Source organism: Geospiza fortis, unplaced genomic scaffold (assembly GCF_000277835.1).
Source record: "Geospiza fortis unplaced genomic scaffold, GeoFor_1.0 scaffold19, whole genome shotgun sequence".
Taxonomy (NCBI): domain Eukaryota; kingdom Metazoa; phylum Chordata; class Aves; order Passeriformes; family Thraupidae; genus Geospiza; species Geospiza fortis.
The window spans coordinates 1,055,772-1,069,235 of NW_005054465.1; the positions used below are offsets into that span (position 1 = coordinate 1,055,772).

Here is a 13,464-nt window from a genome sequence, read left to right on the forward strand (position 1 = left end):
GCGGGCGCGGCACCGCCTCGTACGGAATTTCCACTTGGCTTAGACGGGGCTGGCACAGGAATGCTCAGTCCTGGACGAAGAGCAGCCACTTAATCCCCCGTGCTCTGGCTGCCCTGCGAGGCCCGCTCCACATGATTATTTTAGAGAGGACTAAGTGGCCCCCAGGCTCCCAGCCCTGTGAGCTCTCGAGTCTTGGCAGCAGTTTGGAGAAAGCCAGGGCACTCTTGGCAGGAGGCACAGCCCCCGGAGCTGCAACTCCGTCGAGGCTCATCCCAGCATCCTGCAAGACGCAGCCCTGGCACCTCTGCTCAGGATCAGATGAGCAATTAAATTTTTATCGCTGTGCTCAGCTCACGATAGAAATTAATCAAACACCAGAAGTGATGCTCATGGCTTCTGGGAGTTGTGCAAACAGTTCAGTTTGTCAGTCTGGCAGGCAATGCCACTTTCAGCAGTTAGCAGCAAGTATCAGTTTAATCAGAATTTTGTATTATGCACTCTCCATAACCAGATCTATCCTTTTTCGACAGAGAAAGAATTGGAGTGCTCTACAACCAGAGATTAATTTTAGTTAGTAAAGTTAAAATGCCTCCCTCCCTTTTTTTTCCCCAGCCAGTTTCTAAACTTCTCTTAGACTCACGCTGGACTAGAGTTCTTCAACAAGTTCAAATGAAATTCTGTAGTATATTTACTGTTCTTCCCCTCTCCATGCATCAAAACACTTAATGTTACCAGTTACTTACAAGTACAAGCCCTATATTCTTCTAAGCCAACTGGTATTATCAGGTACAAGCAGTAAAATTGCAGTATTCATTTACACCTATTTCTATATTTCTGCAAAACTCCTAGAATTAATGAGATGTATGGCAATAAGGGACAGCAGGATTCTGCCCAGAGTATGCTACAGTTCAGGGTAAATTTCCATCACTTCCAAAAGTAGCAGCACTCATTGGATTGTGTTTTGCTGCATAGCAAGGGACAAGGTAGTAAATTGGCTCAGTAAAATCACAGGTTGAGGGTATAAAGAGGAAATTTTCTGTATAGGGAAGCCTCTTCTCTTGTCACTTGCATGAACCCACAGCACTAACATGATTAGATTTTTATCTGAATAGGAGGATTAAGTATGGCCTGAAGCAGGTAATTACCATGATGATGTAGAAAGGCTTTTTTAGGTCTATTTTAGTGTCAGACAAATGTTTCATACTCCTGACTATGGCAGTTCATTTTGCTTGTTGCCACCACAATCTTTTAAATTACAGCCTCTTTCAAAAATATTAAGTGCCTACAAATTCAGCTTTTGCTCATGTATTAAGAGTTTAAAATATATACCTTTCCAGTAGGAATGTGGTATTTCTTTTCCTCTCTACAACTTGAGCTACACAGCAGAAAAAATCAGTTGTGATTATTGTGTGCTTCCTAGTTTTTGCTGTTGAACTGATGAAGCAAAGTGGCCCTGTACAATTAAGAGAAGTCACATCAAAGCAAAGGGGCCCTGTACAATTAAGAGAAGTCACATTTATCATTAAATTTGAACACAGCTGGTTTCATTCTGCCCTTACTTTTGTCTTAGTCATAGATGGAAACAGAGATAGTTTTTGCACTGGAGGAGAGCAGGAGTGTGTTTATTTTCGATGGGTGCAAGGTATCCTGCCTTCCTGCTTTGAAACAGTATCTTCTGGGACTGGCCAGCATGTGCAAACTGCAATTAGAAGTTACTGATTTAAAATGCCAGCCTGAAGTGTCAGCGCCCACAGCACTGCAGAAGTGAGGAGAGTGCTGCCTTTAACTTTCAAATATCACAACTCAACAACTGCTTTTTACAGTCCTCTTAGAACAAGAAGATGAATGATGGTATTTGTGTTTCCTGAATAATATTAATTGCATTAAATATTGGAAAATATATTTAATTTCACTCTGTGTCATACTATAAAAACAGAGGCAGATGCAGAATGTAAACATGGTGATTTATTTACACTTTCTAGACATGTATGGACTGATGTGGAAATAAGTGTCAGAGTTAATGCCCTTTTTAAAAAATTCTATTTTACATTATGGGCACTGACTACATTTTTCTACTCCTAAGTTTTCTTCTCTGTGGTAATTTTATCCACCATGTTTGTTAAAGGAGCACATTTAAGTAGTTCTTTTCTCTGGCCCTGCCTATTGTTGAACACAATCATTAATATGGTAAAGTTACATAAATTACAAACTCTCATTCCACTGTCCTAGTTAAAATCTTGTTTATACAAAGTATTACTTTAAACAATTTTAAGCAGTCACAAATTACTCCTATTTGCTCATTACCTCTCTTTTTTCTCTGGAACTGTTTGTGTTCCAGAAGTTATTCTGGTCTCACTAGTAGTATTCATACGCTCACCTGTGGCTATAGCAGCACAAATTTAGGGGTCTTAATCACACTCTAAGAACCATGCAATTGTTTGAGTTGTTGGCATGTTCTCTCTACCTTAAGTATCCTATTCTGCCTTGATGACTTCGTAAAAGGTCATATTTGTCTTGATGTGGATACAGAACATGGATATTTATGCATTGCTTTAATCAAATACTGCATCTGACTTGCATGGTTGATATTGTGCATTTTTTTAACTGAATTTAATGGTTTTCTGCTGGGAGACTACCTCAATGGGAGGAAAGATCAACTAAAATTGAATTTGGAGATGTTGTATCTAAAGCTGAGCTGGGGAGATGGATTATCAAGGTTCATTTGCCTGCAGATAGATCTGCTTGGGCTTTGCATTGAACACATGAAAAAAGAGGACAAATGACCAAGCTGGGAAGGGTGGTGGACAGCAAAGCAGAGCATTGCCCTCAGCTGTTTCTGATAGTAGTGCTGACAGCACAGCAACCATCTCTACAGAAGGAGAAGCATAAACTTGGAATCTTTTCAGAGTTGCCAGTGTGGTGAGATGGGAGCTCACAGCTGGGAGGATTGGGTGAAGCTGCAGCCTGGCCACTACAGGCTCACAGCAGCCTGCTTGTCCTGGAGGCTCTGTGGCATGTTTAGCTCAATCTCCAGCCTTTGGGTAATCTTGGCTCAGTTTTCAAGCCTTATCTAGTTTATTGCTGCTGTTTGTTCCTCCTGCTCTCAGCTGCACAACAATTCCATCAGAAATGCAGTGACACAGATGTTGTGTTTCGCCCTGTGTTCCTCTCAAAAATTAATTAGGAATTTTTCAGTGTTATTGGATGGAAGTTCACATTTTTGGACTAGTCCTAAAAATGACTATGGTGTTTTTAAGAAGTCAGCCTCTGCATTTTAGGATCAGATTTGAGAAGGTAAAATTGCAGAATATTACAAAGAAACATACTTAGAAATCTCATGGAATTCTGAAAACAAAGTAAAAAACATGGATCACTTTTGAAGAGAGAGGGAAATAGAGGGGAAAATTACATCATTCTTTTCACTATTATAGGGTCAGTTTCCATAACACCAACAGGAATAAAGAGGCTGCTATTTCTGAGTATTTAACCTCACCTACTTGCATGGAATTAACTTTGCATAAAAGTTAAAATTTTTGCATGTAAGCACAAGGTGAGTTCAAATGCATTGGAAAGTTTGAGCAGGTGGCAGCCTAATCTATGCTTTGAGTTTCAAGATGCACAGAGCTCATTCATGAAGCTGAAACACTGCAGCCTGAAGAACAGAGAACAGAAAGGCTCCAGGAGAACTATTTCAGTGCAGTTGTGGCTGTATGTAGGAAAGTTACCAATCACAGTATCATTTTCTGTCTCTTCTTTCTGATCCCAAACACCCTAGCAGTAAAGAGCAAGCCAGCAATCTTTTTCTAATGACAGTATTTCTTTCCATTCCCTTTCCATCAACAAATTTGTCTCTTAGGATCACTTTCAACAATAGACAGTCATTCTACTCGGAGCACTCATTCCATGTTCTGTACCATTTTCTAAAATGCATCCGTTCCCAACAAAAGAAAACAAAATAATGCTAAAATTGCCAGATGTACCCTGGAAGGATCTTTGTCACTTTGGGACATTTTGGGGAATTTAACAAATTTAACTAACAAGGCGAGTTGGGATACTCATACTTAACATCTTTTTACCTCAGCTGTAACAAAAGAAAAAAGGTTATCTTGACTGCAAGTCCTGTAACAGCTGTGATTGTTTGAGACAAAGCACATATGAAATAAGATTGCTGGTCTAATAACTTTTGATCTTATCTTCAGATAAATGACAGATTATACTAAAATTACTCTGAGCTTTCAAGTGGATTGCAACAAAAGATAGGAAACTATCATGTTCCAAATGACAGGCTGTTAGTATTCTCTGCTGCACCATCATGTGAAAGAACTATGCATTTTGGCCTTTGCTCAGGTGTCTTTTAAAATTTTTATTCCATTTGCGTTTTGTTTGATAGCAAAAGTGTCCAGGTATTCACTACATAACAAGGCCAGCTAGAAGGCTTGGTTACTGTGTGTGGTGTTTATCTCCTTTTATTGCAGCTGAGCAGCATTTCTCTTGTAGGCACAGGGAACGGGTAATAACCGAAGACGCCTCACAGCAGGAAAGTGAGATCAGATTGGCAATGCAGCAGTGAGCGGCATGATTGAAGACAAGATAAAAAGCAGGCTACAGCAAAAGGTAACTGGCAATATCTGAAGAAACTTTTACTGAATTTGGGCAAGGTCAATATTTAGACAGTATTTCATTGCTTGAGGTGAAAGCTATAATTAGGGTTACAGCCAGAACAAAGAATGATTTAGCTAAACTCCTAATTTCAGCTAATTCACCTATTCCTTTCTTTACTTCTAGGTCATTCAACTTTGTGAGTTTCTGATAGATCCTTGGCTAGTACAATCTAATAATCAGTAGATGAAGTATAGGAACAGAAATAGAAATTAAAATTCAGTGGATTCTTGAATCCACTTAGTTTTCAGAAAACAGAGAGGAGACACTGAAGAGGAGGAGTGCTGTGCCTCAGCATTTCTAGCTGAGAGGGACACATGCAAATAAGTAAAACATTCCAGAAAGCCACTGAACAGCTGTACTTTCATGATGGGGGGCTTACGCAAGGAGAAAAATGCACAAGTTGACTTCTCTAAAAAATGTTCTGTTGGCAGCCTGCCTCCATTTAACTCTGCTTTAGCATCAGCACAGCCTGGCCAGAGCCTTTCCTCAAAGCAGGCGGCACATGATGTACAAAGATACAGCCTGGGCTTGTTTATTGAGAAACCATTCATGCCCTCTCCAGTCTACATTTATAAGAGGTATATTGCCCTTTCATCTTTTTCTTTATAAACTCCTACTGGTTTTCATCTTTTCTCCTTGCTCTACTCCTCCTTGTTGCCCAAGCCTAAATATTTTTACAGTTTTAATTTCTTCCCCTGCCAAGGGGTAGGTCTGCTACCACTGGAGTGGCTCAGGGTTTGTTTTCTCCATCCTCAGGCTCTCTACTTGATGTGGAGAAATGGAAGGCATGGGACAAGAATCAACATGTGTTAACAAACTGGGACTCTAGTTGTGCTGTCTTTATTGTTTTCCTCTTGGTTTTGTTATCAGCATATTAGATTAGAGAACTACAGTTTTTCTCAAATCAGGTAAAAAAATTTCTTTTCACATGGTCTTCCTAAAAAGCACTTCAAAGAAAAAGGGTTCAAAATCATTTTACCTTCAAATACATTTTATGATGCCATTCCATGTTCTTAAACATAACATTAAAAAAAAAAGCCCTGTCACTGAAGGACAGCCACGCACCCAAGGAATTGCACGGTAATTTCCTAGCACTAAAGTGAAGCTCCTTTAGCATCTCTGGGAAGGCACAGAACTACCCCTTCTGGGCTTCTCTGCACTTTTGTTTGCTTGAGAACTGAGACTGCACCTGCTTGAGGATGCACTGATTCACAGCATCATAGATTAGCTCACTCCAGCTGTAACAGCTGTCTTTGTTTTGCTGTCTCTGGCTGGTCCGCAGTACCCACAAGGAACATCTCAGGACAGCAAAGAGTTCACCAATTAATTTTATTTTCAAAATACAGCAATAAATTTTACTTTGGGGGGAAAAAACAGGAAACAAGCTGTACAAATTTGTCAGAACATCTATTTTGGGATTGTTCTATTACATGTGCCGCCTTCCAGACAAAGCACTAAGGATCATAGTAACTTGTTTTTCCATGTGTGATAATACCTTTCACACTGACATGGATTAAGGTGTCTATGTTTGACCTTTCCTTCTCTTTGATTAACCCCTTAGAAACTCACTAGGTTCAATTGACTCATATATTCTCAAATTTTCTTCTAGTGCTCATAATGATCTGCCCTTAACAGGAGTTTTTTGCAACTGAAAGCACAATTGGGCCTCTATGCTTTCCATGTTATACCTACCTACCAACAGTTACAATGATACAAACTTCTCTTGGCTTAGCTACATTACCATTTTAAAAGATTTTTTTTGTCTGAATAAACTCTTGTACTTTGCCAGTTACTCATACTGTTTTCTTTCTGCCTTTGGTTCCCTTTTTCTGACCCTAATGAGCGATTCATTAAGAAGCCTCCATGCTGATCTTTTGCTTTTAATCTTTTAACTTTTCCCTCCAGGCTGTTCCTAACATTCTCATTTAGGGAAGAAAAGTCCTTTCTGAGGGGTATTGCCGTTGTGTGATATTTTCCCACTGTAAGGATGTCTAAATTAATTATATAATAAGAAAAGTAATCAAGTGTCTCAGTCAGACACAGTGAACCAAATCCTATTACAGATGGCTGAATTACAAGACAAAGCTTCCTCTGAGCTAAGGTGTTGAAACCTAACATCCATTTCCTTGCCCAGAAATCCACAGTACATTGTCTTTGCTTCTTCAGTAAGACAAACACTATTTTTCAAAATAGAAAAAAAAGAAAAGAAGTGTTCAATGCAAGGTTTGCATTCCTCAGAGCTGTAGCACTGACTGGTGGGAAGTTACACAGAAATCACTAGCCATGACACTGGAAATGTAGTGATAAAGCTTTCACATTAGCTGGTTTAGTTACCATGACAGACACTTCAGTGATACTGGTTTGTCTGTGCTCACATAGAAATGCTGCATCTACACACATGTTTGTATTGCAGTTCATGCCTTCATTACTCAAAGCAAAAGATTCTGTTTGTAACTTTAACCACATTGGTGAAAGGTAACAGGAATGGGATTCATTAGAGGGAAAGACTTTTTAGGTAATAATATGCAACATGAGCTACTCTCAGTCAACTCATATAATTTCCATTAGATTAGAAAGTGGAACACCTCTGTGTGGAGATCTCCGATTCCTGGAGTAGAAGCAGAGAATTTTCAGTGTTTCTTTTCCCTCCTGCTTTCTGATTAGCCATCATTACAGATGAAGGTAATTGCTCTGCACAATGCATTTCTGAAGCTTGTTATTCATTAATTTACATTTGCCTTCTATAGCTGGGGGGGAAGCAGGGGGTTGGGTGGAGAGTGGGATGGACCCCCATCATGGACCCAGCCTGATGATTTAGCTCAGTGGCAGGAAAATGTTCTTTTGAGGATTAACATACCAGGTAAGGCTTCAACACACATCAGAACGTTGCCATGCACATCAAAATGTTACTGATTTGCTTTACATCTTGAAGCAAATCTATGTAAGCTTTCTGGTGGCACCTTTCTTGCTGTTTTACAGGAAGGTACAGAAAAGCAGTTCCTTGTACCAGAAAAGTAGAAGTTATTTTCAGTTTGTTGCTGATTGCATTAGTATCTCACCTTTAGCTAAGAAAAGTTGCTCAGGAGTGCAAATTAACTGCATACATGTTCATTTTTGCCTCTGTACCTTCTGGCTCAGCAGCAGAGTTACACGACTCTGGTAGAGGGGCAAGTGACACTGTGGTCTCTGAATAAAAACTACTGGAAAAAACAAGGAAGACTCTATTTCAACTAACTGGAAATTCCACAAAGTGCTATCACCTCCCAACTTTGTCTACAAAATTATTAGCTGTGTCTCCTACCCCTCTTCCTAGAAATATCCTTGCCTAGAGGGAGCAACAGAAACCTAATTAAAACATTACTTTTGGTACATTCATACCAGTAACACCACTGATTGAGTTGTGTCTTTCACAGTAAAGCTGTAAGGCAAAAAGGGCAAAGATCAAGAAAAACCCTTTTCTCCCAGAAGCAGGGAATTTGGTTCTTGAGGAAATAGTTGAAGTTTTGGCCTTTCCATTCTATTTTCTGTTGTAATCTCTGCCAGGAACAGAAAAGGTTCTGACAGTGATTGTATATTGCTGTGGGCATGTCACTCATGCAGTAACCATTTTATGATTTAGATGCATGATTTATGATTTATATGCATGAAATACCTTTTTCTGCTTAATTATTAACAACCACTAATACAACCAAGAGCTTAAGCTTATGTAAATCTCACTGTTTTTACCTAGAGGCTGGTAAGGAAGCTCTATCTTGCAATTATAGCAGTTTAAGGAAGTTCCTTTTCCCCCCAAAGGCCGCTCTCCCCCTGACAGCTCCCTTCTGCTGGACAAGTACAGCCACTAAGACTGAGATCTGGACAATGAAACTTAAACTCTTCCAGTACTGGGTGCATTCCAGCTAACATTCCTTCCAGCAAGAATAGGATCAGAGACCAGTGGTACTCAGAACAGCACATAAAATGTATTATTAAGCTCTACTTGCTTGCAATAACAGTAATATAATAACATTTCTCCTACAAGTTGGGCAGGAGGAATAGTTGTTACTGCTATTTTTTGCACATTGAAGAAGGAACCCTCAAGCTTCAGGGAAGAGGACCGTGTAACTTAGGACAGACTCAGAGCTGTAGGGAATGTCCTGTAAGCTATTTGTGGTTTATATATGATCTGAAAGGAGGTGAGATACCCCACTCCTTGTACCTGACCTCTGCCCTTAGAACTCTCCATGATAACCTGTGCTCACAGCCGTGCTTTTTATTTCAGTATGGTTCTTTCTTGCCTCTCCACTGCATTTTTAATATCACACAGAAATATAAATCTGGATCAAGGCCAGAATTAATGTAAATTCCCTTAATTCTTAGATTGGAGGCATTCACAATAGAATCTTATGGTGCATTACATATGGAAGCAATGGAGATATTTCAGATGTGGGGTTAGGTATCCATTTGTGCAGGATGTGCCATGCAACGTAATACAGAGATTTAAAAAAAGAAAAAAAATACCCACACAAACTTTAAAACTTCTTACTCATGGAACTAAGCTATGAGAAAACCAACTTAAAATTATTTCACTTGTACTTAATAAACTTGAATTAGATTTCTGTCTTTTATTAAAAACAATCACATGGGGCACACTGTATTTTATATAGGCAATTCCAACTGCAATAAAGGAAATGTGTTCATTCATTCGTTTACTATCACTCAGAGAAAGTAACTGTGCATGTAACCTTTCACAGCTCAAACTCATCTCTTTTTTATTCATTCTGGGATTGATGGCTTAATTCTGGTTAATTATTGATTCTTACAGGTACTTCCAAATACCCTAAAGAGACTTCATAACCCAGCATCAAATTTGAAGTTATAAACCTGCAGTAAAATGTGTATTCATACTAAAATATTACATTGCGCTGCTATTCAAAAAACTTTTCATGTCAGGGCAGAAAACCTTAGAAATTCCAGTCCTACATTGTTCTGAAATACCTTTATCTTTCATTTACTTGAATCTACTGTGCAGCAAATGACATTGTGAGCAGTATGAGGCAACAACATGGTCCTGAGGAGCAGACCTTAGGTTAGCCTGCTGATTATTGATCATTTTTATCTCCCAGAAGGGCACCAATCTTCCTTTTTGGTAAAGCTAATGGCCAGAGCAGAGGTGCAAAATCCTATGCTGGATAGTAGCTAATGCACTCATTTCAAAGTCTTAATATGCTGCCTACATGGCTTCAGCCTCTTCTACAGAAAGAGACAATCCTTTACCTTGTGTTATAAACAAGAACAGTGACTGCTTCCTGCTCTAACAACTAATTTTCATATTTGAAAACTAATTTGGCTATAGGTTTAATAAGCTAGGTAAGGGAAATATGATATTCATTTCTGTCAAGCCAGACCAACCAAGGTGACAGGACATCATGAGAATCCCCTGTCAAACATCATTTTTCTGAAGCCTAGCATTGTGATGTTTAGTTTCAGAAGTACTGAAATAGAACTATTAATCTAGAAATCTATTTTACTTTGTTTATTTAATTATCTTTTCAGTTCTAACTTACTGCTCTGGGGAGAATTTTATATTCATATCCTTAGGGTTATATGATACCTAAGACACATTAAACACCCGAGAGTTTGCAACACATTCATGCAGCCTTGGTTGAATAAAGAAAACAGAGATGTTGTTCTGATGATTAAAGGGGAAAAAAGAGACCAGAAAATTAAGTAGAAAAGTCTAAAATATCTGGCGTACACTGTCCAGCCAGAGCCAGCAGTGTCTAAAACCACCACCCCACTGATTCTCCACAAGAGATTAAACACACTGCATGTTGACAGTGCTTAACCTTTCAGTGTTTTGGAGTCCAGTTCTACATGGATTGAACCCAAGAATGTTTTCCTTACCCTTAACAGCAGAGAAAACAAATATGTGTGTATAAGAGGAAAACAATGTTTACGTTGAAACTTAAATCTAGAGAATCCTAAAAATGAAACCTGTAAACTAAAAGAATTCTACTTACTCTCTACTTTGGCTAGACTTTTGGCTAGCTCTAATGAGTGCCCTGTTGCTCTGTCAGTCAACAAAATTTGTAAAAAAAATCCCCATAATCATTGCTATGGTAGCAATCACTAAGTTCTGGTGAGGTTGAGAAACTCCAGTGAAGTTGAGCAATCCTTTCTTGGCATTAACTTCTACAAGTAAAATTTTATAGAAACATGTACATCAGGGCTTCCCAGATTCTAGGGGACCAAAAAAACACGTACACAAGTTGGGGATAAATAATTAGCTTTGTCCAAAGAGCTAAGTAGTAGGAAGAGAGATTTCCAGTGTTTCTGGACTCTGTTTGTACAGTGAGAGTGTATGCAAACAATATTCCAAACTTTCCCTGCTACTGCAGCTGCTCTCATTACAACTGTGACATCATTACACTGTGGATTGCTAAAAAGAGCAGGAAAATGTCACATCTTACATTGTAGTATATTAGCATTTAATGTCCAAAAAATATACTTGAAAGATTTTGTTCATCACGCCACAGCCCCATAAATTAGTGTTTGGAAATGACCTTTCACTTATGCCAATTTTTGCCACATTTATTTCTAACACAAAATGTAAGTGTGCAAATAATAGATTAGATTACTTTATTCCTCATTTTAAATCTAGCCAACTGCTCGCTGGTTTTCTATCTCTATATATCACTTTCATTCTCTCTAAATGCTCCTATTTTTAGCAACCTAAAGATATACACATTGTACGCTTGTACCCAAACATCCCTTAAGTGCACAGAGTTACACTGACACTGAATGACCCATTGGACATAAATACAGGACAACATACTCATTAGTCCAACTCATCTGGCACAGGACACTAGAGTTTGTCATTTTTTTTGTTCTAGTTTGTTCGTTTACTATTTTCAATAAAATAAATCTCATTGTGACACTAACAACTCTTCTGCTCCATCTGAATTAAAAGCTGTTTCCCCTTTCCAGCATTAGGGAACTGTTTAGGTAAACACATAATTTGAAACAGAATGCAGTATCATGCACTGACATTGTCCAAGGAGGTAATGACAAATCCAAGTATATTAGTAAAAGTGGGGTATGGTGGTTGTGTAAAAACTATTAAATATGTTTCTATTTTCAAAGTATTAAATTGCTTAAAATTCATAAAATGTACACGTCATTTGGATAACACTGCGTAGGCTTGTGTTACCTTTCAATTTCTAAAAGTCCCTTAATTGCTTAAAAAAAAAGAGTAATTATAAAGTGTCATTTTCAGCAGTAAAAAGGTCTTCATTCAAAATTGGCTGATAGTTGGATTAATAACATGCCTAGTTTTATCTAAAATAATTTTAGTTGAATAAGTAGGTGTCACTATTTTTTCATCTGCATTGCTAAAGTGAAGTTTCTTTAAAATATTCTTCTTAATTTGTGTCAAAGAGACCATAAATTGCATATGTCTTTGAAAAAATAAAATATCAGAATCTTATTCTAAGTCTTAAAAGTGCAAGAACTGGACTGCAGGTTAGCAAAACCAGGAATGTGCCAGAATATAGGAAATTAGAAGCTGCTAGATGCTAAAATAAAGTGAAAGTAGTTACCTATGGTACATTAAATTTAAATAAGTACAGGTACAATGGTATATATTTTGTCATATGTTTTCATCTTAAATAATCTTGAACGAAGGGGATATTTTGAAAAGTGATGGTACTTCATAGGAAATACAGACCTCTAGTGGTCAAAGTCTACATTATACGAGTTAAACTTGAAAGCAAATTAAATGTCACTATGCTTAACTGTGTTACTTTCTTTTGCTTTTTACTCCCCCATAATCATGCAAAAACCTTACACACCCCCAATTTCACTGTTCAGACATTCCACAAGCATTTATGCAAAATCATACACACCCCGAACTTCACTGTTCAGACATTCCACAAGCATTGATTTTTCCCAGAGGAAGAAGTCCCTTCATCTGTTCTTTTTCACATAAATTTTATGCCTGAAACTGAGTAGTTGAAAGATACTTGGGAAGTGAAGAGAAAATTAATGAGAGTAGTCCATGAGAACAAACAGAAGATTGATGTTAATGCTTCTCAGAATAAGCTATAAAGCCATCCTACAGAAGGACAGGCTCTTTTGAAGTGTGGCAGAGGAAATAAATACAGAGACGTTCTTACAGAGAAGGTCAGAGTACATAAACAGTTCACATTTGCAAGGTAACAGGAACTTCTGTTCTGCCAGCACAAAAAGAGTAATAACCAATTTAGGTTTCGATGTTATAGAGAACCAGATCCTGAGAGGATCACAGGCAGTTTATTTTCCAGCTATGAAGAACTAGCACAAGTAAAGCAGACCAGCTTGAACTCTTGCAAGGGGAAGGCACAAAGAACTCAAAAATAGGTTAGAGCATTAAAAAGATACATACTTTTAAATAAATAAAGCAAACATCAAAAAATTAACAGCAATTTCAACAGACTGGCAGCTGCCTCAGCTGCACAGTTGTTAAAAGAAAATGCTAAGGCCAGTACAAGGTCCTGCAAGCTCTGTTTGTTCTGATGTCAGAACCACCTCCTGATCCAAAATTGCAGAGCAGCTTGACAGCTGCTAACACAGGTCTGCTGAGGTTTGCTGTGTGTTCTTGGTGTTTGTGAGCTGATGTACAGACACTGTCTGGTGCTGTACTACCTATCACAGCTCCTTTCCAGTAGTATTTTGATTTATTGGCATTTGTCACAAAGTCGGATGCTGATCTCTGTGGAAGGTACCAGCAGTGATGACAAGAGCCCACTTTAATGGCCCCACAGTTGGAATTATGTACCCTTG

General features: G+C 38.3%; 1 protein-coding gene across 1 annotated transcript in view; it reads left to right on the forward strand.

Moving 5' to 3' along the window:
* Window positions 1-4,495: 4,495 nt before the first annotated feature.
* The window catches only part of LOC102033965 (type-1 angiotensin II receptor), a 15,146-nt gene continuing 6,177 nt past the window's right edge, over window positions 4,496-13,464 (forward strand). The window contains 1 exon segment of the mRNA XM_005431683.2: window positions 4,496-4,614. The gene's annotated coding sequence lies outside the window, so the exon portion shown is untranslated.